Genomic DNA, 23,515 nt, shown 5'->3' on the forward strand with positions numbered 1-23,515 from the left:
TGTTCACCGGGGTCCATAAGTGGCCTAAACAGGTATACCTTCATTACACCTGGTACCATGTTCTGTGTAGGTGGTCTGAGGCACTCACGTTTTCTATGGTATTATAAGTCTGGGAAACCAATGAAAGTAAGTAGATATGTATTTATTACAAACATAAAAACATGTGATACAAGAGTAAATTGGATTTTATACAAAAATAGAGTTGAAATAAGCATTGTACCATCGTGCAAACCAAGCGAAATCGGCCAAACTGTTCACGATGAATCGCTAACATTGCTGAATCATGATACATATCATTTTTTCTACTTACATAATACATCTCCAATAACATTATACCATTTTACATTTTATTGAACTGTTTTTACGTATTCACAGGCCTTTCGATAACATTTAGTGTAATGTTAGCGCTTATTTACGTAGTGAGTGAACTCGCTGTGACTGTTGTTTCAACTCGTATTGTGTTTTTTCAACTTACATAATACTTTCCTAATAACATTATACATTTTTCCACTTTTAAGAACTGTTTTGAGATAGTTTCAGGGCTTACGTAAATATTTAGCGAATAATAGCGCATAATAACACAGAGGGTGAAGTCGTTATGACTATTATTCAACTTACAACCTAATTTTGTACTTATATAATACTTCTCCACTAACATTACACATGTTTCCACTTGATATAATTACTGTCACATAATTGGAGACCTTACTATTCTACTGAGTGTCATATTACCGCATATTTACACAGTGAGTGTTATCACGATATCATTTGTTTCATCTTACACTAGTATTCAACTTATACGTTACTTTCCTACTAACATTACACCCGTTTCCACTTTATATTCTTGCTATCACTTATTTACTGACCAGAGTGTTATACTGAGCATCATATTTTTGCAGATTTACACAGTGGGTGTAGTTTTGATATCACTTCTTTCAACTTACACTATTTCTCAACTTATACATTACTTTCCTGCAAACATTACACCCGTTTCAACTTTATATAAGACTTAGCACATACTGACTGGCCTTACCATTATACTGAGCGTCAAATCGCCATCCCACACAGTTTCAGTAGTGTAGGAAGTTATGATACTCTCTGAAACATGGCTGAAGGCACAACGCAACATTGCACTCTACACACTCGTACCTTGTGTCTTTTCTCTGAGTGGCTAGTCTGACTGTTGAGTGCTTGCATACATGGCAGCGGCCTGGGGTTTACGACGGTTTGGTTCGGAAGGGATTGTGCTAGGATAGCGGCGTCCTGCGAGGCGTAGGGGAGTCTGGACAGCCATGGGGGTGCGGGTGCGGTGTGTGGGTCTGTCCTGGGCATGCCTGGCGATTATTTCACGTGCCAACTCCTTCACAAACCCCTCAAAGGTCTCTGATACTCCCGTTGTCATGGCGTGCAGGTAGTGTGCATTCAGGACCGTGATGTCGAGCAAGTGGAAAAAGAGCTTTTTGTACCACTTCATCGTGGTCCTGGCACAGTCAACACTGGAAATCATCAAGTCTGACTGATCCACTTGCCTCATGTTCAGATTATAGTCCAGTACAGACTCGGGTTTCCAGACGTTGCTCCTCCTCTCGCTACGGTGATCAACGGAGTCTGTGCGGTGCATCAGGGGGCTGTGTACAGTTGATAGGAGGCAAACTTCCCTGTTGTGGTTCCACAGGGTGGCAAGGATGTTATTTGCCTGGAAGAAAACCACCTCGTTCTTGTCAAGTTTCCTCCCTATCTTGACCATATGGCGACGGTTTCTCTTGACTGTACCACAGACTCCGGTGTCGTGTTGGTGGAGGAACCTAGCGAGAAGTGAGCTAGTGTACCAGTTATCCAGGTACAACACATGACCACGATGAAGGTACCCCTCTATCATTGTCTTCACCACGGCCCCTGAGAGTCCTATACTACGATCTTCTGTTATATCTGTCTGTGCGCCCGTGTACAAGACTATGTCTTGCACATAACCAGTCTTACAGTCACACATAACAAAGATCTTGAACCCGAAACGGTGTCTCTTGCTGGGTATGTACTGGCGAAAGGAAATATTGCCTCTCCACAACAGAAGACTCTCGTCTATGACGAGGTCTCTGTAAGGATAAAATGAGGAGCGGAACATTTCCCGTAAATGATCAAATACAAGCCTAATTCTCCTCATTTTATCAGTGTTATTAGCATTAGCTGGATCTTCTGCATCAAAAAAGTGGAGGCGGCCAAGAATCTGCTGAAATCTATTATGACTCATCACCTTTCCAAAGAAAGGTGTGATGGTCATTGGGTCAGTGGTCCAGTATGCAGGTATTTGATTTTTTCTTACAACACCCATCAAGAGAACCAGGGCAGAAAATAAGAACATCTCAGAAATTGTCACAGGATAGTCATATTGCTGGGAATGCCTGCTCGTTGTTCCCAAACGTTCACTTTCACGGCGCTGTGTTCGTGAAAATATGTTTGTCTGTTCCACTTTGCGCCCCACAAACGCCTCCCCAAAGAACAGGTGGAAGAAATCCACCCTAGTGGAACCCGCATGCACACCTGGAGCCGTGCAACCAGACTGCCACTCCTCAGTGAAAGGGTGAATGATGGGAGTAAAATTACTCCCATCTTCCCAGTTCCACGAGACACCACCGTCTCCAGCCACATCCCCATCGTCGCCTTCGTCAGGGTGGGGAGGTGAGGGTGGTGGGGGAGGTTGGGGAGTTGGAGAGCAGCGCCTTTCATCACTCGCACTTCTCTTCCCTCTCCCTTTTCCTTTACCCTTTCCCTTCCCTTTCCTTCCTTTCCCCACATCCTGGGGCTGTGGGGAGGAAGTTTGGGAATATTGTGGGGCAAAAGACGTGCTGGGGAGTGGCTCCACCTCCTCTCCCCTAGGCCTACGTGCACCACGTGCTCGTGGTGCCTCCCTCACACCACTTTCCCTTGCACCCCGTGCTCCCGCCACACCACTTTCCCTTTCACCCCGCACTCCCACCACACCACTTTCGCCTTCCCCAGACAAAACACTAGGACCATACCTTATTTGCCTTCTCACCCCACCTTCTGATCCTCGGGGTGAGATTTTTTCCTTCCCCAACCACGAGGCAACATCACGTCCTAAGCCACCGTCATCATCATCGTCCTCATCCTCGTCCTCATCAGAATCTCTCTCTAGGGGATGGAGAGAGGTCCGTGCCGGTGGTTTGGGTGCAGGCTGGCCTTCCCTTGCCTTACGATATGTGACATACCACTTTTTCCGGGGTGAAGGGACCTCCTCATCACTGCTTGTTATTTCCTCCTCAGGCTGCACGTAATCTCGATCCACCACATCATCATCAAGTGGAGAATCACTATCTCCAGTGAAGGCATCCAGGGCGGATGCTATTTCGTCGTCTAAGAGACCTTTATGCGCCATGTCTGACCTGGGTCACTGCTAACAGGTGAGTGACCGAGACAAGGGCGAGCACAGGTCATGCAGGGTCTGGGACGCTGCCCGCCTGGCTTGGGTAGGTGGGCGAATCGAAAATATCACATGAATTTTGAAAATTGTGGAAATTATGAACCTTGCAATTGCAGGACATTAAAGTACGTCGACGGGATTGGCAGTGACAAAACGTGAGGACGTGGAAGAACGTCGACGGGACGCCGCGGGTTAAACGTTTGACATCGTGGCCACTAGACTTAAGCCATAAGTGGGAAGTAGTCTGTAACCCACAACCAGAGCTAAAATGTCCGTCCACCCCTGTACTGAATAATCAAAGTTGTGCGCTTGTCCTATCACTCCCAACGAACCTCCAGCACCTGATTAATATGGATGTAACCTGCAAGCGGTGTCAAAGTGTCCATACACATTCCCCACCGAATGTCCAGTATTGCATGGCCACAGGGGCTAAGTCTTTCCCAACTGCCGCCTCCATCGAACACAGACCACTAGCCACAAGTGCATATTCAGCGACAGCAGTTGTATGCCTCTCTACTGAACGTCGAAAGTCCCCTGGTCACAGCGAGTTGTGTTCTCACATGGCCACTCAGCATCTAACAGACCACAAGCCATGAGAAAATGTATGGTAAAAGTCCCTATCCGCCTGTTGACAGAAGGGGGAGAATCCTGCCCACAGCCTCACTTCTCTCCCCCTCCTGTCCCTCCTCCATACCTTCCCGACTTCCTCCCCACTTCCTCAGTGATAACACTGACTCGTGAGTTTTCAGAGTTTTTTGCGATTTGTTTGACTACTATTGGTCGTATCGAAAGTCCGAAGTGATCACGAGAAAGCTCATGAAATTCTGCATCCAGGCACATGTTTAACTTTTGGAAGGTGCTGACAAAATTTTGCACTAAGATGGTGGGAAGTTATATGAAGGTTGTTATGTCCACATCCCACACCACCACAGGCTCCAACAGCAGTAGATCAGTATAGGAAAGACATTGCCCAGTGAGTTGTTCTTCCTAGAGTCAGACTTTCATTGTACAACAACACAGCAGCACAGGCATTGTGATTAAACACTGGCTTCTCAAATTCACTGTCTTTATTTTTCCAAATAATAACACTTAATGCTTGCCAACTTCACGATTTTCACAAGTACCATAGATATACAAACTTCACTAACTGCGGTGACACTGAACTACTCTCAGACTGAACTGAAAACTGACTGAAACTGCCCTAGTCTCTTCCTCATCCTGGTATAAGCTTCCTATATTCTAGTGTGTTCTACTACTTCACAGTTCTTGTGCATTCTCAAGAGAGATATGGTTACAACAGTTACGAACTTGGCGACATCCAAAACATGCCAGAGCTCTCTTACACTGCATAACACTCTAAATTATCTAGCACACAAACCGAGATAAGATTATATAATTAAAAAAAAAAATCACATAAATAAAACATTATTGAAAAAAAAAGAGCATAAGACTTCATGTGTAACTTACAAAATACCTCCATTCACAAATAGCAGGCTAACTGCCAACTCTGATGCATGCTGGAACTATGAGACACATCGGGAATTCTCAAGCACAATCTAGCTAGCAACCCAGCTTCTCAACACTACCCTCTCCCTAATCCTTTGTCTTCCTGACATAACTACACAATGTATACAAACATTATGCTGACTATAAAGAATTCTTTGACTATCTTACTTCTACTATGGAACACATTCTATCCATTTCTCCTTTCTCTGAAATCTCCATTCTAGGAGATTTCAATGTTCATCACCACCTTTGGCTCTCCTCTCCTTTCACTGATCCACCTGGTGAACAAGCCAACATCTTTTCTTTCCTTAATGACCTAGAGCAGTTTGTACAGCACCCTACCCATATCCCTGACCACCTTGGAGAGAGCTCCAACATACTTGACCTCTTCCTCACAATTAATCCTTCTGCTTACGCTGTTAATCTTTCCTCTCAGTTGGGCGCCTCTGATCACAACCTTTTTACCTTAACCTGTCCTATCACTCCAGTACGGCCTGCGGACCCTCCAAAGAAACGTCGACTGTGGCACTTTGGAGCTGCGGATTGGGAGGCCCTCAGGCAGTACTTCTTTGATTCTACCTGGAATGATTATTGCTTCCATGGCCGGGAGCCATCTGGGTGTGCCTTGTTCATTACGGAGGTTATTCTCTCAGGCATGGAAGCATACATTCCTTTCTCATACCTTTGACTAATGCAAGAAAGCCTTGCTTTAATCACGCTTGTCCTAATGCTGTCCGCAGCAAGGAGAGGACCTATAAAAGGAACCCTAGCCAACCCACCCCTGAATGACATCTTTTTTATGTTTCTGCCCAGAATTGTGCTAAGTCTGTTCTCTGCTTTGCTAAAAATAATTTCATCCGTACTAAATGCTCTCAACTCTCCAACTCGAATTCTTCCCGCTCCTTCTGGCACCTTGCCAAAAAACTTTCTAACAACTTTACCTCATCATCCTTCCCTCCTCTCTTCTACTTTGATGGCTCTGTAGTTATTTCTTCAACTGATAAAGCAGAACTCTTTGCTCAGACTTTCTCCTCTAATTCCACCTTAGACGATTCCAGTGCTGTTCCTCCATCACTTCCCCCCCCTGACTTCCTCATGGTTGACATTAAAATTTCTTCAGCTGATGTATTTTCTGCCATCACTGGCCTCAGTACTAACAAGGCATATGGGCCTCATGGAGTCCCTCCTGTTATCCTCAAGAACTGTCCTTCTGTTCTTACACCCTGCCTAGGTAAACTCCTTCTCCTTTGTCTTTCAACTTGTACCTTTCCTTCTTGCTGGAAGTTTGCTCTCATTTAGCCAGTCTCAAAGAAAGTTGACCATTCCCAACCCTCTAACTATCGTCCAATTGCTTTAACATCCTATGTCTCAAAAGTTATCGAGTCTATTCTCAACAAAAAAATTTAAAGCATCTTTCCTATCACAACCTTCTCTCTGTTCATCAGTATGGGTTCCGTCAGGGACGCTCCACTGGTGATCTTATCGCCTACCTTTCAGACTCCTGGTCATCCTCTTTTCAGGAGTTTGGTGAAAGCTTTGCCATTGCACTTGACATCTCAAAGGCTTTCGATTGAGTTTGGCATAAATCTTTAATTTCCAAACTGCTCTCTTATGGTTTCTATCCTTGTATCTGTGCCTTCATCTACAGCTTCCTTTCTGGTCGTTCTATAGCCGCTGTTGTAGATGGCCATCGTTCTTCACATAGATTTATCAACAGTGGTGTTCCTCAGGGCTCTGTCCTATCACCAACTCTCTTCCTTTTATTCATCAGTGATCATCTATCCTGTACATCTAACCCTATCCACTCATAAGCTGATGATTCCACCCTTCACCTTTCCATTCGGTTCCCGCAATGGCCATCCCAGCAGTTACTTCAACAAACAAGGGATGAGGCTGTGGCACACCTAATGTCTGACTTGGTTTGTATCTCTGACTGGGGTAAAAATAATCATGTTGTTTTTAATGCATCAAAAACTCAGTTTTTACACCAATCATCCCGAAAGAATTTTCCACAGGAATACCCACTAAATTATGTTTAATAATATCCAGCTCAACCCTGCATCATCCCTGAGCATGCTTGGGGTTTCATTCACTCGGGACTTATCTTGGAAAGATCATATTACATCTCTTGTAAAATCTGCTTCCAAGAGATTTTGTGTGCTAAGCTGACTCCGTACCTTCTTTACCCCTGCACAGTTGTTGACTTTATACACGGATTTTATTTGCCCCTGTGTAGAGTACAACTCTCATGTGTGGGAAGGCTCCCCACATACAGCTCTACTCAATAGGGTGGAGTCAAAGGCTTTTTGTCTCATTAACTCTCCTCCTCTTACTGGCTCCCTTCAACCTCTGTCTCTTTGCCGCACTGTTGCCTCTTTATCTCGTTTCTATCACTACTTCAATGGTCACTGCTTCTCTGAACTGTCTGCTTGCGGCCCTTAACCTCTATGACCGGCGCGTAGCACCCGTCTAGCAACAAACTCTCATCCCCTTTCTGTCCAACTCTCTAATGTAAGAGTTAACCGTTACTCCCAGTCCTTCATTTATGCAATGGGTCAACTCTGGAACTGTCTCCCTCTGTCTGTATTTCCTACTTCCTATGATCCCCAGTCTTTCAAACGCAGTGCGTCCAGGCATCTTGAAATGAACAGATCTTGAATTTGGCTCCTTTTTGTATTGTTTTTGTTTTTTTCTTGGAAGGAATTGTTTGTAGGCTCCTAGCCTTTGGTTCCTTCTTACTTGCATTGAAAAAATAATAATAATAATCCTTAACCCATGGATTGCTCAATTACCCTTTCTTATCCCACTTCATGGTGAGTAAAAATGAAGGGAAAAAAAGTTTTTCTTTTTTTTTTGTTTTTGTTTACTGCAAACTTGAAGATAAAGATCCAGGGCATCATTGGGTGAAAAAAAAAGTAATCTCTCTCTCTCCGTCTTTGCGTAGTGCCATGCATAAGTTTGCATAGGGGTCGAGTTGTTTATGGTGATGCACAGCCAGCACAGCCTGAGCTGTAGCTCACAACACGACGCTACCCAGCCTGAGCTGTGGCTCGCAATGCGATGCTACCCAGCCTGAGCTGTGGCTTGCAATCCACAGGTTAATCCAAACTTTACATTTACTTACACACAAAGTAATCCTTCAGCTCATCAGGTCTTCTCCTACGCCGCTTCTGGTGATGTCCTTGCTGCCTCTCCACACAGTCCACTCCTCCTGGAATGTCTTGGTCCTCTTCCTGATGCACTTCTTCTCTTGGGAAACTGTCTCCATCCCCTTGCACTTCAGCTCCTTGGTCCTCCCCAACATCCTCAGCTGCAGGTGAGCACGATTCCTCGGAGATGTCCCAGCTGTACTGTCCTGGCCCGTGGTACTGCCACAGACGATTCATGTGTACCACCTTTGGGCGAGATTTCCTTCTTCCCTGAATCCGGTATGTTACATCTGATAGGCGGTCCAACAAACTGTAAGCCCGTTCCATGGGCTCTGCAGCTTCGGTGACTGTCCTTTCGTTTGCTGTGGATTGTATAACCAAACTTGGTCACCATCCCTGAAGGTCACCTCACATGCTTTGAGATCATACTTGCACTTCATCTTCACCTGAAAACTTAAGGACTCTTTGCACTTGATGATGTACCTCAGCCAGCCTTTCCTGAAGATGCTTCGCATACCTGGAGGTGTTTGTAGGCAGCTCTTCACCAGGTGGTCTTCCACTAATGAGTCAATGGGTAAACGTAACTTATGGCCCAATGTCACTTTTTCAGGAGTGTAGCCAGTAGACTCATGGGATGCAGACCAATGTGCCATCAGCAACGCAGGTAATTTCTGGTCCCATGCCATTTGTCTCTCTATGCAGTATTTGGACACCTCTTGTCCCAAGGTCAAGTTGAATTTCTCCACCATCCCATCTGACTGTGGCCTTTGTGGGATCATCCTGGCCTTGGAGATCAAGGATCCCCAGTAACTTTCAGCACACACGGAACACAATAGACTCGAAGTTTCTACCCTGGTCTGAATGTAGCTCTTGTGGCATCGTGAAACGACAGAAGAACTGGTCAACCAACAACTAAGCAACAGTTGCAGCCTTTTGATTGGGGATGGCATAGGCCACTTTGTGAAGTAGTCCATGGCAACACATATATACTGGTTTCCTCTTTCACTGAGAGGCAGACATCCAGCAATGTCCACCACGACTCTTTCCATTGGTGCACCCACTTCGTGCAGCTGGAGGCGGGCACATCCATATTTCTTGGACCCCTTCTTGGCGCAACATACATCACAGGCCTAACACCACTCTTCAACGTCCTGACTCACGCCAGTCCTGTAGAACCTCTGTTGCAGCCGAGTTAGTGTTCTTCACCCCCTGGTTCCCACTAGTGATCTGGTTATGAAACTCATTCAAAATCCCAGACCTCATTTTTTTTTGGATCCACCATTTGCCATTACTTGCTGAGGCCATCGAGTGTCTCCCACTGATGCTCCAGTAGTCAGTTGTTCAAACAAAGAAGGTCCCACTGACTGCAGTAGCTCTTGGTTGCACAGCTGAATCAAGAAACCTCTTCCCACGATGGTCACATTGTAGTCTGCTGCAGCCCCTCTAGCACTGGTTGAAAATTTGCATCCTCTTCTGGTCTTCCTCATCTGATGCTGGCCCTGTCACAACAGTACAGTGGCATTTCTTGCCAAAATTCCCATTCCTACTACACTGCTTGCCGTCTGTTCTTCTATCTTCTCCCACACTATTCATCAAGGTTCTCCTGCATTTCTTCAGTGGTGAGGCTTCTTGGGAAAAACTGGCTAGTTGTTGCCTCTTGTCACCAGCCTTTACTAATTTACCCTCATCTTTCTCATTTGGACACTCATAGCTGAAATGTCCCACCTCACCACATGTCCAACACCCGTTTGTTGCAATCGTGGGTTTCCTTGCACTGTTCCATTCTTGTTCCTTCTTCCGTTTGTAACAATCCACTTTCTTGCATCCTGGCTTCTCACAGAACCAGCAACCTCCTTTGATCTTCTCCTGTTCTCTCTTCCACTTGTACTAGTCCACTTTCTGATATCCTGGCTTCTCACAATACCTGCAACTTCCTCTGATCTTCTCCTGTTCCCACTTCTGCTTGTAGCAGTCCCCTATCGTAGGTCTGGGCTTTTCACAGTACCAGCAACTTCCTTCAAATTTTTCTGCTTCATGTACAGTCGCCAAACTTTCCACCTGGGCCACCCCGCCACGAGAGGTGGGTAAGGGGTGCTGGCAACAGTGTAGGCTATCTGTTTGTTCGTGTGTACATGCTTGATGAAAGTTCGGATCATCACCTCTCGTTTTCCTTAGTGAACCTCAGTCAAAGTTCATCCCAGTAATCAGTCGACAATTTTTAGGCGATAGAATTTCAAAGGAGCTTCTTGAAAGTGTTGGATAATGCAAGTATTGAAAACAATAAGTAAACTAATTCAAAAGACCGCATCTTTACATATATTATATATTTAAAAACGTATTCTTTTTCATTATTACATGATAAACCCATGGCTAAAAAATGTCTACTGCATATTGGGGGGGAAGAACCGTCGTGTGACCGGCCCTTATGGTTGAAAAGTAGATACCTGTGTCTGACTTCGTTTTGCATTTAGCCAGTCCTGGGCCGATCTCGATTAAACCTATTGAAATACCATTCTTGATCCGAGACATGATTAAACAAGTTAGGTCATTAATCGTTACAGGATTACTCATTGGGAGGATATTAATTTTAACTAAGTAGGAGAGTTAGGAGCTGTAGATGTCGGAGGTTGAAACTCGTTCGTTGAGGCAGAATACTGCCTTGAGTCAGCTAGTCATGAGTCAGCCTTTCGTTAACAATAGAAAACCTAAGCATCTCATCACTTAATCATTACGTGGATCTCTGTGCTTGCAGTGCAAACACGGCAATTGTTTTAATAGTTGATATATATTAGATATTTGAAACAGTACTGTGGGTGACGTGGTAGTTAACGCTTCCGCCAGGCGATCCGTGTGGCGTGGTTCCACCCCCGTCAGGAGAGATGGGTTTCTCCTATTAAACACCTAGCCCTTGTCTTATGACCTAGGTCTTGGTAGCAGCCAGTCAACAACCAACATCACATATCCTCGCACTCAGGACCTCGGTGACGGGGGCTAAAGCGAGGTTCGCGGGATAAAAAAAAAAAAAAAAAAAGTGTTCCAGCCTGTAATGATAATTTCATGTTCGTTATGTTGCATTTACCAATCACATAAGTAATATCACAGGCAATGGTGATATAAATGTCCAAACAATTCATGAATCAATAAAATTGAGCTTAAAATGACTGGAAGCTTTTGCATCCTGTGGTGAAGAGATGGTGTCTTCATCTTGCTATAATGTGAGATGATGTTGTTCGGTGAATAATCGATGAGCATGTAAATGTGTGACCGCACACATAAGCGGCACCGCTCACAATCAGTTTTCCTTGCAATGTGTAATTCAGTCATACATTAGACGAATGGACTATAAAGATGTGCTGTAATGATCATAGTCATATGAAAAATGGTACGGTAAATCATTATCATAGCTGATATAATAACCACATTCGGCAAAAGTATGCATAAATTCTCTGCCTGCTGAGGTGACAGTATTTTAATCTCCTACCTCTTCGTGGTGCACCACAGAACACATGAAAACATCTGCCTGAAGTACTACCAACGAGGAAATAAGCAACCGTTAACAGTGTCTGAACATCATCCTAATGTTTATTGGTCAGTGTCATTCATGATGTGAATATGGCAGGCAATCTTACTTGTAACTGGATGTAGATGTTAGGTAAATGCATTCATCTTCAACCTATACTGATAATGGTATCAAGTGATAACCCTATGAAATGAAATTACTGATATAATGAGAGAGTGTGAGAGAAAGGCTTGGAGTGATTCCAGTATTTAGTGCATTAACATGTTATGGTAACAATGTAAAAACAACATAGAAAATAACATGTTTAGTATTGTTAAAAATGTAAATATTTGGTAGATTGCCAATGGATCTCAAAAACTAGTTCGGCAGTTATTGTCACTGGCGGTATGAATAACGTAACCCCCTCCCCTCAACGTCCTGCACCTGCCCTGGACTTCACTATGCCAAGCTCCCCCCTTAAGCAGCTCTCCCACCGGCTCGACCAGTTGCAGGAAACCGGTCGCATAGAATTGTTGCATGTCACAGGTTGCACGGACCAAGGCCAAATATGTATAGTATAATATATATTATTGTATTATAAATAAAAGTTTATATTTGTATAAGAATATTATTTATATTACTTTATTATAAAATTTATATAGTCATATATCTTTGACCTTGGTCAGCACGACCTGTGGCACACAACAATTTTCCATGCGACCAGTTTCATGCAACTGGCTGAGCCGATGGGAGAGCCGCCTTACTCCTGAGACATTTTTCTCACCACCTAACTCCGTACCCAGCCATCTAAGGGATGAACTCTGACTCTGACAGAGGTTCACTAGGGACGAAGAGAGTTGATGATCCGAACTTTCGTCGAGCATGTACACACGAACAAACATATACACTGTTGCCAGCACCCGTTACCCACCTCTCGCGGCTAGGTGGCCCAGGTGGAAAGTTTGGCGACTGTACCTGCGCCTTCCTTGCCTTGAATCCTGCACTACAACCAGCCTGAAAAGTGGATGTACTGGAACTGACGTAGGACTCAAATTCTAGAGCCCTGGCTGGTGCTTCTTGCTTGCTTCTGGGTTGTGCCTGCATCACTTGTACTTTCAACTCTGCACTATCAAGAGCATCGATGAACTCAGAAGAATAGCCAGCAGGTTGGGTGATGCTCCAGGGTACACCTTCTATGCCATACTCTCCAAGTCATGAGCAAGCTGCTGTAGGGTTTGCCTCGAGCTTGTACACGGCTCCAGAATCTTGCTCTGTAAACCTCAGTCTGGTACATGGTCCCATATCTTCGCTCCAGCACTTCTACCAGGGACTGATAACTGTTTCTATCCTCCACTGACATTTGGCCAAGAATCGCCATTGCAGCACCCTTGAGGCTTATAGCAAGCTGCACTGCCTTTTGCCTATTATCCCAACTCTTCTGATCTGGAAGCAACTTAAACTGCACACGATAAGCTTCCCAAGATACTTTGCCATCAAATTCATGATGTATCTTTCTAATTAGACCCCCCTTATAGCCATGCACTTCACTGGTTTTGGGCCTAAAAACTGGGGCATCATATTTAAGTCCAGGACTTAAAACTAATGCATTTTGATTATTCAACCCTGTAATGCAACCTTTAGATGCTTGGGATCTCTCAAGAGCCACCATACACTGTTCATTCTTTTCATATGCTCCCTGTATGGTAGCCTGTGGCTCAGCAGTGAAATATTTCTCTGCAGCCTCAATTTTCTCACTAATTATCTTCACATGGTCAACTAAATGCTTCAACTGGCTGTCTACATGTTGTCTGCACTCCATCACAGTTCTCTCTTTAATTGTCTTCAGCTGGTCGTCTACATGCTGTTTGCACTCGGTCACATTATTACTTACCTCATACTTCTGCTACCTTACCTCAGCATATACCTCCTCCTTCAATTGTTCCTGTTCTTCCTTCATTTCACCCATAAAAGCATCTAGCTGTCATTGCATCCTCAGTTGTAACTCCCTCTGTTGCTCCTGTATTGCCTCCTGAAGCTGTTCATATGGTTTTTTCTGTTTCATCACTTTGTGCCTGTAATTGTTCTTTGATTTCTTCATTTTGTGCCTGTAATTGTCCTTGAAGTTCTTTCTGTCCATCATTCTGTGCCTGTAGTTGTGCATGTAATAGCTTCATACTTGCACCCAGCAATGCCTCCTCCTGTCTAGCTTGGCCTCTTGCCTGCACACCTTCTGCTTCCATGTCGAAGGTTAGACTCGCTGCAGCACTTAATGATCCACATCCCTGACGCCACTGTTACATCCCCATCCCACATTGCCATAGGCTTCAACAGCAATAGATCAGTATAGGGAAGACATTGCCCAGTGAATTGTTCTTCCTGGAGGCAGCCTTCCAGTGTACAACAACATAGCTGCACAGGCGTTGTGAATAAACACTGGCTTCTTAAGTTCGCTGTCTTTATTTTTCCAGATAATGACACTTAATGCTTGCCAACTTCACTTCACTATTTTCACAAACAACGAAGATATACAAACTTCACTAACTGCACTGACACTGCACCGACACTGAATTACACTCAAACTGAGCTGAAAACTGACTGAAACTGCTTGTCTCTTCCCCATCCTTATATAAGCTTCCTATATTCTGGAGTGTTCTGCTACTTCTCCAGAGTACTCGTGCATTCTCGAGAGAGATATGGTTACAACAGTTACCAACTCATAGACAACCAAAACATGCCAGAGTTTTCTTACACTGCATAACACTCTAAACTATTTAGCATACAAACTGAGAAAAGATTATATAATTTAACAAACAATCACATAAGTAAAACATTATTGAGAAAAAAACATAAAATTTAATGGGTAACTTACAAAATACCTCCACTCACAAATAGCAGGCTAAATGGCAACTCTGACGCCTAGCGGACCTACGAGAAACATCGGGATTTCTCAAGCACAATCTAGCTAGCAATCCAGCATCCCAACCATAAGTTTTACTCCTGGGCACTTTGTTCTTGCAATAACTCTATACCTTTACTTGTCAGTTATATGTGTTTTATTAACTTATCTTCTAGTATACTCACCAGCGAAGATGATGGTATACCATTTATACCAATATAACCAATTTCCGGTGCCATATTTAGCCGTGGATTTTTTTTTTTTTTTTTTTTTTTTTTTTATAGCCCCGGGAGCAATCACTTGTCGCAGACAACAGGTTTTCAAGTCGTTCTCAGTTTTTTGTGGATTTTTATTGTTCATGCAAGCTTTCTTGAAGTTTAGCATTATTATGGATAATCCTGCGTGTTTTGATGTCTAAAAATGGCAGATTAACCTGGAAACAGTGCCAAAATTAGGAGGGGTACTGTATACACAGTCGTGTACAGGTTGGGTGTTTTTTTTATTTTTTTTTTTTTTTTTCATGGTTTTCTTGGTGTTTAGCATTACTTTGGATATTCCTATGTGTGTCTTGATGGCTAACCATGGCAAGTTGACCTGAAAACAGTGCCAAAATTAGGAGGGGTACTGTACAGTCAGGGAAAGTTCCGCATTACCCACTGTTCGGAGCACTGATGATCAACGAATACTCACGAAGCAGCAGCCAGACCCCACATGTCTGGTAACTGTGAGTAGGAGGGAGGATGGCCTGGGGTGGGAGGGTTTGGAGAGTTGTTCACGTCACAATATCAATAGCCGACATATTCTCAAAGTGCAAAAACGGTATGTTGTTTGTATGGTATTACACCGTTCTCTGAGTCTGTCTATATTACAGCATATATAATTCATGTTTACTGTTAAAGGTGTACTTCTTTGTCTTCGTTTTGTATGTTCGATAGGAATGATAGTTACAGAGACTGATCTTATAATTAGGCATTATGTCTAAAGGAATATGAAAAGTCTGTTAATCGCTCTTATAGATTGTTTTTATTATTATTATTATTATTATTATTATTACACACTACCCTAGACTCTAAGTTCGAGATGAATAATTACCAGAATAACACTGGAAATGTTTGCATGCGGATGTTTACAGTGGGATGACAGAGGATAAATAATTAAACAAATTTATAAACGTTTTCGAGTCAACTCCAAATATAAATATATGTTATATCGTTACGAATATCTGGGGGAACGTCTCATGTTAAAGTCGAGAGGGAAGGAAAGCATCCAAACCTCTGTCCGACCCCAGCAAACTTCTATAACTTAAAAGACAACATTAACTCTACTGACATCTACGTAATTTATAAAATAAAATGCTAGCATCATATTGTCATCTATCCTTATTAAATTAACTCAAACACACCTTCCATGTCATACATTGCAGATTTACACGTGATTCCCAACCTATCAGCAAACCTTCCTGTGCCCCCACCCCCAGTCCCCCGCCTTCCCCTCCATCACACTCAAAGTTACCAGACTCATGAGGTCTGGCTGTCGCTTCTCATTCACCCGTCTCACACCAGTGCTTCGAGAGGCGGGTAATGCGGAACTTTCCCTGACTGTACATACAGTCATGTATAGGTAGGGTGTTTTTTGCTTTTGCTTTTCTTTTAAATGATTTTCTTGTTGTTTAACATTGCTTTGGGTATTCCTATGCGTGTTTAGATGTCTAAATATGGCAGATTGACCTGAAAACAGTGCCAAAATTAGGAGGGGTATTGTACAGTCGTCAGCACAAATTCGCTGCAAGCCGGCTCGTGTGATGTGGTTGTTTTGTCTGGCAACAGTGTATGGGAACTAGTTGCCACACAGGCTTTTATACGCTTTAAAGACGTGTTTGTAAGAGTTAGTGCTATAAATCGCTCAGAATGCAATAGTCTTTATATCTGATTAGCATAAAAATGAGCAAAAGACGACAGTAGAATGTTGTAGAGTGATAAAACTTCTGCTCTCTCGCTCGTACCCACCCCATGTCCCTCCTCCCCCTACCTCTCAACCTCCTCCCCCATGCTCCTTCATTTCCACTCCCCTCTCTCCGCACCCTGTCTACCTTAACCACGGCGCAGATCTACGTAAAGAACTGCACTCTTCTCCATTTCGTGTCTATTCCTGTAACCTTTTGGATCCTTACATTCGAGAGTATCTTGCCATGCCTCAGTCTTTTTCACCCACTCTTTACTCCAAACTTGATGCAGTAGTTCGAAACATGATGGGTTCTGATCCTGCTTCATGAATCAGTGGACAGTATGAGGAGGATGGGAACATTTTCCTTGGAACGAGAAAGAGACAGAGAGAGAGAGGAAGTAGGCGGAATGGGCACAAATGTTTGTTTAATTTCGCTTACTGAAATAATAGCCACCAACTGCCAGGCTCACTAAACACACACACACACACACACACACACACACACACACACACACACACACACACACACACACACACACACACACACACACACAGTAAGGAATACATCACAAGAACGAGACCTCAAACGTTTCTGTATCTAGCGGCTGTTGGTAGTGACAAGGGGTAGAGAAAAGAATGACAGCTGGAATAAAATCAGTGGGAATCAGACGGGGAGGGTGAGAATGGGATTAGAACAGGAAGGAATATTGGTAATTAGCCATGGATACAATTTATTAACGCATTTTGAGCAGTTGAGAACAGGACAGTATTGGTTTGGTAAACAGTCAAGAAAGAATTGTGATGCACCAGTCGGGTTAGTGCCGTGTATAAATGAATGAAGGTAGAGAGAGTGGGGAGAGGAGAAAGTGGAGAGGCATGAACGTGAGTGGGGAGTAGGAGGGGGAAGGAGGGGTGGGGGGACATCAGGAGGAGAAAGGGGGAGAGAGGGAAAGGGGGTTTAGACACGGTTTATGAGGAATGTCAGAGTATTACCCTCGTACATCGTTTTATAACATTCTGTCAGCTCTTGCACTTTTTTTATACTAATTAAATACGGTATACATAATATTGTACTCTAGCCAGCTTCTAGTACCACTTTTAAAAGATATGTCGTTAAAGTGTACAAAAGTCTACGGGGCAACTAGTCCCCTTACACTATTGCCAGACAAAAGGACTCACATCACACGGGTAGACTTGCAGCGAATTTATGCTGACGACTGTACATACAGTCGTGTATAGGTAGGGTGTTTTTTTGGTTTTCAGTGTTTTTTTTTTCATGGTTTTCTTGGTGTTTAGCATTACTTTGGATATTCCTATGTGTGTGTTAGGATGTCTGAATATGGCAGATTGACCTGAAAACAATGCCAAAATTAGGGTGTGGGAGGGTACTGAACATACCGTGGTGTATAGATTGGGTGTTTTTTATTTTTCAGTGTTCTTTTTTCATGGTTTTCTTGGTGTTTAGCAATACTTTGGATGTTCTTATGTGTGTTTGGATGTCTAAATATTACAGATTGAGCGGAAATCATTGCCAAAATTAGGCGGGGTACTGAACATACAGTGGTATATAGGTAGGGTGTTTTGGGGGTTTGATTTTTTTTTTTTTTTTCATGGTTTTCTTGGTGTTGAAAAATATTTTGGACAATCCTATGTATGTTTTGATGTCAAAATATAGCAGAATGACAGGAAAAAACTGCCAAAATAAGGAGAGATAGCCTACTGTACATACTGTAATCTTTAGGTAGGGTGTTTCTTCGGTTTCCATGGTCATCTGCATGGTTTTTTTGGTGGTTAGCATTACTTTCGATATTCGTATGTGTGTTTTGATGTCTAAATATGCCTGAATGACCGGCAAACACTGCCAGATTAAGCACTGGTACTGTACAAATAGGTTAGGTTTAGGTTGGAGGTGGGTATAGGTAGGGTCTGGGTATGCTAGGGGAATAGTGTTCTTTATCTGGATGTTACCACTACCCGGACATGCCTTTGGCTCTATTATATCTGGATAATGAGGAATTACTGCCTACTGTTTTTCTGTTTCAGGGCAAAATAACACTTTGCCTGTATTACATGACAACCTTGTCCATGACAGCGTGGGTGTGGCATGTCATGTGGGAGGAGCAAATGGGAATGTTGTCCAGTAACTTACCAGTTCCGCCTTCTTAACGATTCTTAATTGGCCAGAGGTTATGTGTTAGCTTGTAATTGGTAGCTCATGGTTTCTGTATTTGTAATAGGCTGGAGATTATACCTAAGACCATACAGTACATTGGCTTGTTTAATCTAAGAATGAGGAACTAGCAAGTGACACATTTCATCACTAAACACAATTCACACATTTTATTACTGGACATGTAACTTTGATGACAAAACACACCGTTTGTGCACCATTTCTTTTTTTGGTTTACCTCTTCACATCATACGGGTGTGTGGTTGAATTACCAACGAATTCTCCTGATTCCTCAAGCTATGAGTATTTAGCTTCCACTTTTTGTAACTTAGGCAAGAGCAATAATTTATTGTTTTATATTTGTTTTGTGAGGCCAATGTGAATCCCCATTTGATATACGAACCTGATATTTTTTCGTGTGTATGTTACAGTGTAAAGTATGTTTTCTTGTGAGCTTTACCTTACCACTTTTGGTGATTAATTAAGGGATAAGAGTGCTCCGTAATATATACCTGTAACAGTTTAGCGACTGTGACAGGACAACTCTGTGACATGATATTGGCAACCTTGGTCAGATACACAGTGCTTACTCTTACCTAATTAACCCATACTCATTATTCATGGGTCAAACGAATGATAGTAATGTCAGGACGTTTTGAATTCTAAGTCTTCCCCAAATAAAGTGCAAATACTCACAAGGCATGAGCTCATAAAGCTTGCCCAATCCTTGTAGTTGAAATATTCTGCCAGAATCACCAAGACCAATTAACCTGATCTAATTTTGGGCACCATGTTTGTGCACAGTGAGTCCCCCACAGTTTGTCCTGAGTCACTTCATACTGAACAAGGTGTTGACCCTGAGGTTTAGGCATCGGAGATACCTGGCCCCAGTGTTTTTTCTGCTCATGATACTGGTGACAAAGTGCAATTTGAGCTAGCCAAAATTAAGCTGAGAGAACTAGAAGTGCAAGCTCAAATGAGAGATGGAGAATCACAAGCTAAAACGAGAGAACTTAGAAATACAAGCTCAAATGAGACAAAGTGAACTGGATCATGAAATCTGACAAGGGTACTCTGATAGTTCACCTCGAGCTCTTAATTTGTCTGCCAGGGAATCTTTTGATGTTACCAGGAATATAAAGCTAGTTCTTCCCTTTAATGAGCAAGATATCACTAAGTACTTCGAAATGTTTGAAAAGGTGGTATGTCGTCTATCATGGCCAAAAGACTCTTGGTCAGTACTGCTGCAGAGTGTTTTGAAAGGAAAGACTCGAGAGGCATATATTTCTTTATCAGTTGATGAATGTGCTGACTGTGATTGTGTAAATGATACCATTCTCAAAGCTATGAGCTCGTGCCAGAGGCATATAAGCTTAATTTTAGATCCACCTTTCAAACAGAAAGATCAGACTCATGTGGAATATGCTAGAGTACTCACAGATTTATTTGATCAATAGTTACATTCTAAGAAAGTTAATGATTTCTCAAAATTGAGAGAAATAATAATCTTGAAGAACTTCACTGGTGACATAGATGATGTTGCTACTCATCTAGTAGAGAAAGATTTAGATACCCTAGCTGAGGCTGCCGTTGTGGCAGATAATTATAATAAAATTCATAAGCATGAACGTAAGCCTCAGTCATTTGTTAAGGGTAGGAGAGTGAACCGACCAGTTTTTGTGAGCCCTTCCTATGGCAAAGGCAAGTTAATATCAACTGACACCACTGGGAACACTGCAACCCCAGAGCGTGTTAGTTCCGCTAAAATAAGTGAGAACAGTGTTGCCAGAGGGTCAGGGAAAAGCATATGATTTTACCACTATTGTCAGAAAATGGGACTTTTAGAGGATAGTTGCTGGAAAAAACGTGGGCGAAGTTCCAAAGTTAAACCTGTTACTTTGATAAACTCTTGGGGATCTTTTGACACCAACGGTGAGTAGCCACCCACAGATAGTTTTAGCGGTAGTCAGACATCTTCCCAACAGGTGCATATTGTTGATAAGACCAGAGTAAAGTTGTCAGTGGTTGATAGGCAGACTCCTGTAGAGCCGTTGTTTGACATTAGTGAGACTGGAGCAGTGCAGCCATCAGGATCAAGTGAGAGTGGTAATAAGATTCCGTCAGAGTGTCCTTCCCCAAGCAGTACACAAACTGACTCCTCCCCAGATAATTTTTTGCTAAGTTCATATCTAAGGGGTTAGTTTCATTTGCTGCGAAAGGTTATAAGTAAGTCACCATCCCTAGAGACACTGGAGCTTCACAGTCGCTAATGCTGAAGGGGACAGTTGATGTAGCTGACCCGAATGAATGTCTTGTTGCAGAGTGTAGTCGAGTTTGGATCTGTTCCCCTAGATAAGGTGAAGCTCCAGTCAGAGTTAGTTCAGTGCGTGTGGGTGTTGTTGAGCAGCTACCTGTACAAGGGGTAATTTTCCTTTTGGGTAATGACTTGGCAGGAGGACAAGTGAGTGCTGTTCCCAATGTGTAAAAAAAATCTGAGTGAGGGTAAGACTAAAAAGCTAGGAGTTGTATGTCCTAAATTGTTTCCCGTTTGTGCTGTAACTAGAGCTGTGATGGCGAAGGCCAGTCATGATAATTTTGACAGTAATAGCAAAGGCAAGCTGTCTTCCACTCAATGTAACTTAGGTAAGAAAAATAATTTATTGTTTTATATTTTGTTTTGTGAGGCCTATGTGAATGCACTTTTGATATACGAACCTGACTTTGTTTGGAGCGTAAAGTAAGTTAGTTTTCATGTGAGCTTTACCCTACCCTTTTAGTGACTGATAAGAGGCTAAGTGTGCACCGTAATATATACCCATAACAATGTATGATCATCAGCCATTGCAAGTCCACTGCTGAACAAACCCAAATAAAGAGAGTCATCAAAGAAACGAAGAAATTCTTGAAGTAGTTGAGGAGTACAATTACTTGGGACAAAAGATAGAACTAAATAAAGACCATGATAGCGATTTAAAAAAAAAAAAAGAAAAAGAAAAGAAAAGAAACCCATTGCAGTTGGGTGGAAAACTCTTGTTTAAAATAGAGACATCATGAAAGGTAGGTTGCCAGTATGTATGAAACGAAAAGTAAATAACGAATGCATAATCCCAGCAGTAACGAGCGGTTATGAGACCTTGAAACTGACAAAATCGATGGAAAATCAACCAGTCCGTTCTCAATGAGCAAAGGAAAGGTCATTGTTGGGAACATCTTTGAGAGACAGGAAGATATAAACTTGGGTGAGAGAGCAGAGTAAATACAAATTCATAATGGAACTTATAAAAGAACAGAAATGGAGGTGGGCAGGTCATATAACAAAAATAAGTGATAACCGGTGGAACAAGAGGCTGATTGACTAGATTCGAAGAAACTTCAAGCGTAGCAAAAAATAAATAAATAAATAAAAAATGACCAGACAGGAGGTGGAGAGATAAGATAGAGAAATCTGCAAGCAGAATTTGGCAATGATTGGCTCAGTCAAGGAAATCGTGAAGAAGGTTGGGGGAGGCCTTTAATCAGCAGTAGATATATATATATATATATATATATATATATATATATATATATATATATATATATATATATATATATATATATATATAATGTGTGTGTGTGTGTCAATATATGAATGTTCCTTACTGACAAGTTGATTTTATAGGGAGTTTAGGATGTGTATAATCACTTGCCCAATTGGGAGGAGGCACAAATAATACACAAGGGTTTAAATAAATGTGTAAGGAGGGCAATGGAAGCAGCTCACATTTATGCAAACAAGGGCAGCAAAACTAGCCATCGTGACGGCTTTCTCTGCTGGACGAAGCCGAGCGCGGAATTAGCCATTGGGAGAGGCGGCGAAGGCAGGTCAGGTCTTGGGGTGAGTGGACAGAGAGCAAGAAGGGGCGATGCCACGGGTACTTAATTAGCTCCCGTCAGTCCGAATGTAGCATTCTCTTTGATAAAGTCCTGTGGTCGAAACGTTAGAGAATATACTCCAGCCTCTCACCTGTGTTTTTCCTAACGTTCCTGAATATATATATATATATATATATATATATATATATATATATATATATATATATATATATATATATATATATACAGTATATATATATATATATATATATATATATATATATATATATATATATATATATATACATGCAAGAAGGGCCATTGTCAAAAAATGAAGTTTTGAGAGAAATGCATTTAAAAGTTTGCAGACCTTACCAACATTCAGCTAAGAAGAATAGCCATAAAAGTAATTTTCTCATTGTTGTTTAGCCAAGTACCAATCTCATAATGCCATTATCAGTATATAAAGGCAGTTTTGCATTGTGAAAATATATATATATATATATATATATATATATATATATATATATATATATATATATATATATATATATATATATATATATATGTAAAGAGTATTTTCATATGACATTTTTTTTCTCATTCTGTAATGATTAGCACAATTTTAAAATAAAATTATTGTTACATGTTTTTAACCTAATATTGAGTGTAATTTCCTTATTTTTAGTTAATATTTCCATTGTTTATAAACAAAAATTTGAGAATTATATATTTTTTCATAAAAATCATTCCTGAATTGAAAAAAAAATTAGAGAATCATTTTTCGATATTTAAAGGCTAATGAGAAATTACACTCTGGTGTCATCATCTAAATAATCAACCTCTACACCATCTGCTGCCTGTAAGCTCCTGTAGGAATGTCTACTTCCAGCAGAAATCAGAGGATGATCAACCAGGTCCTTCAGCATTTTAGCCGCAAGTTTCCGTGGTCCGTCTTCTAGTTGTGTTATAGCATCCTCCCTAAGACTCTGGCGACATTGGCCTTTGTAGCACTGAAAGACCTTTACTTTACAAGCTCCCTGGTACCTTATCTCCATAT

This window comes from Coenobita brevimanus, chromosome 114 (assembly GCF_032717465.1).
Source record: "Coenobita brevimanus isolate Jiangsu-jjx chromosome 114, ASM3271746v2, whole genome shotgun sequence".
Taxonomy (NCBI): domain Eukaryota; kingdom Metazoa; phylum Arthropoda; class Malacostraca; order Decapoda; family Coenobitidae; genus Coenobita; species Coenobita brevimanus.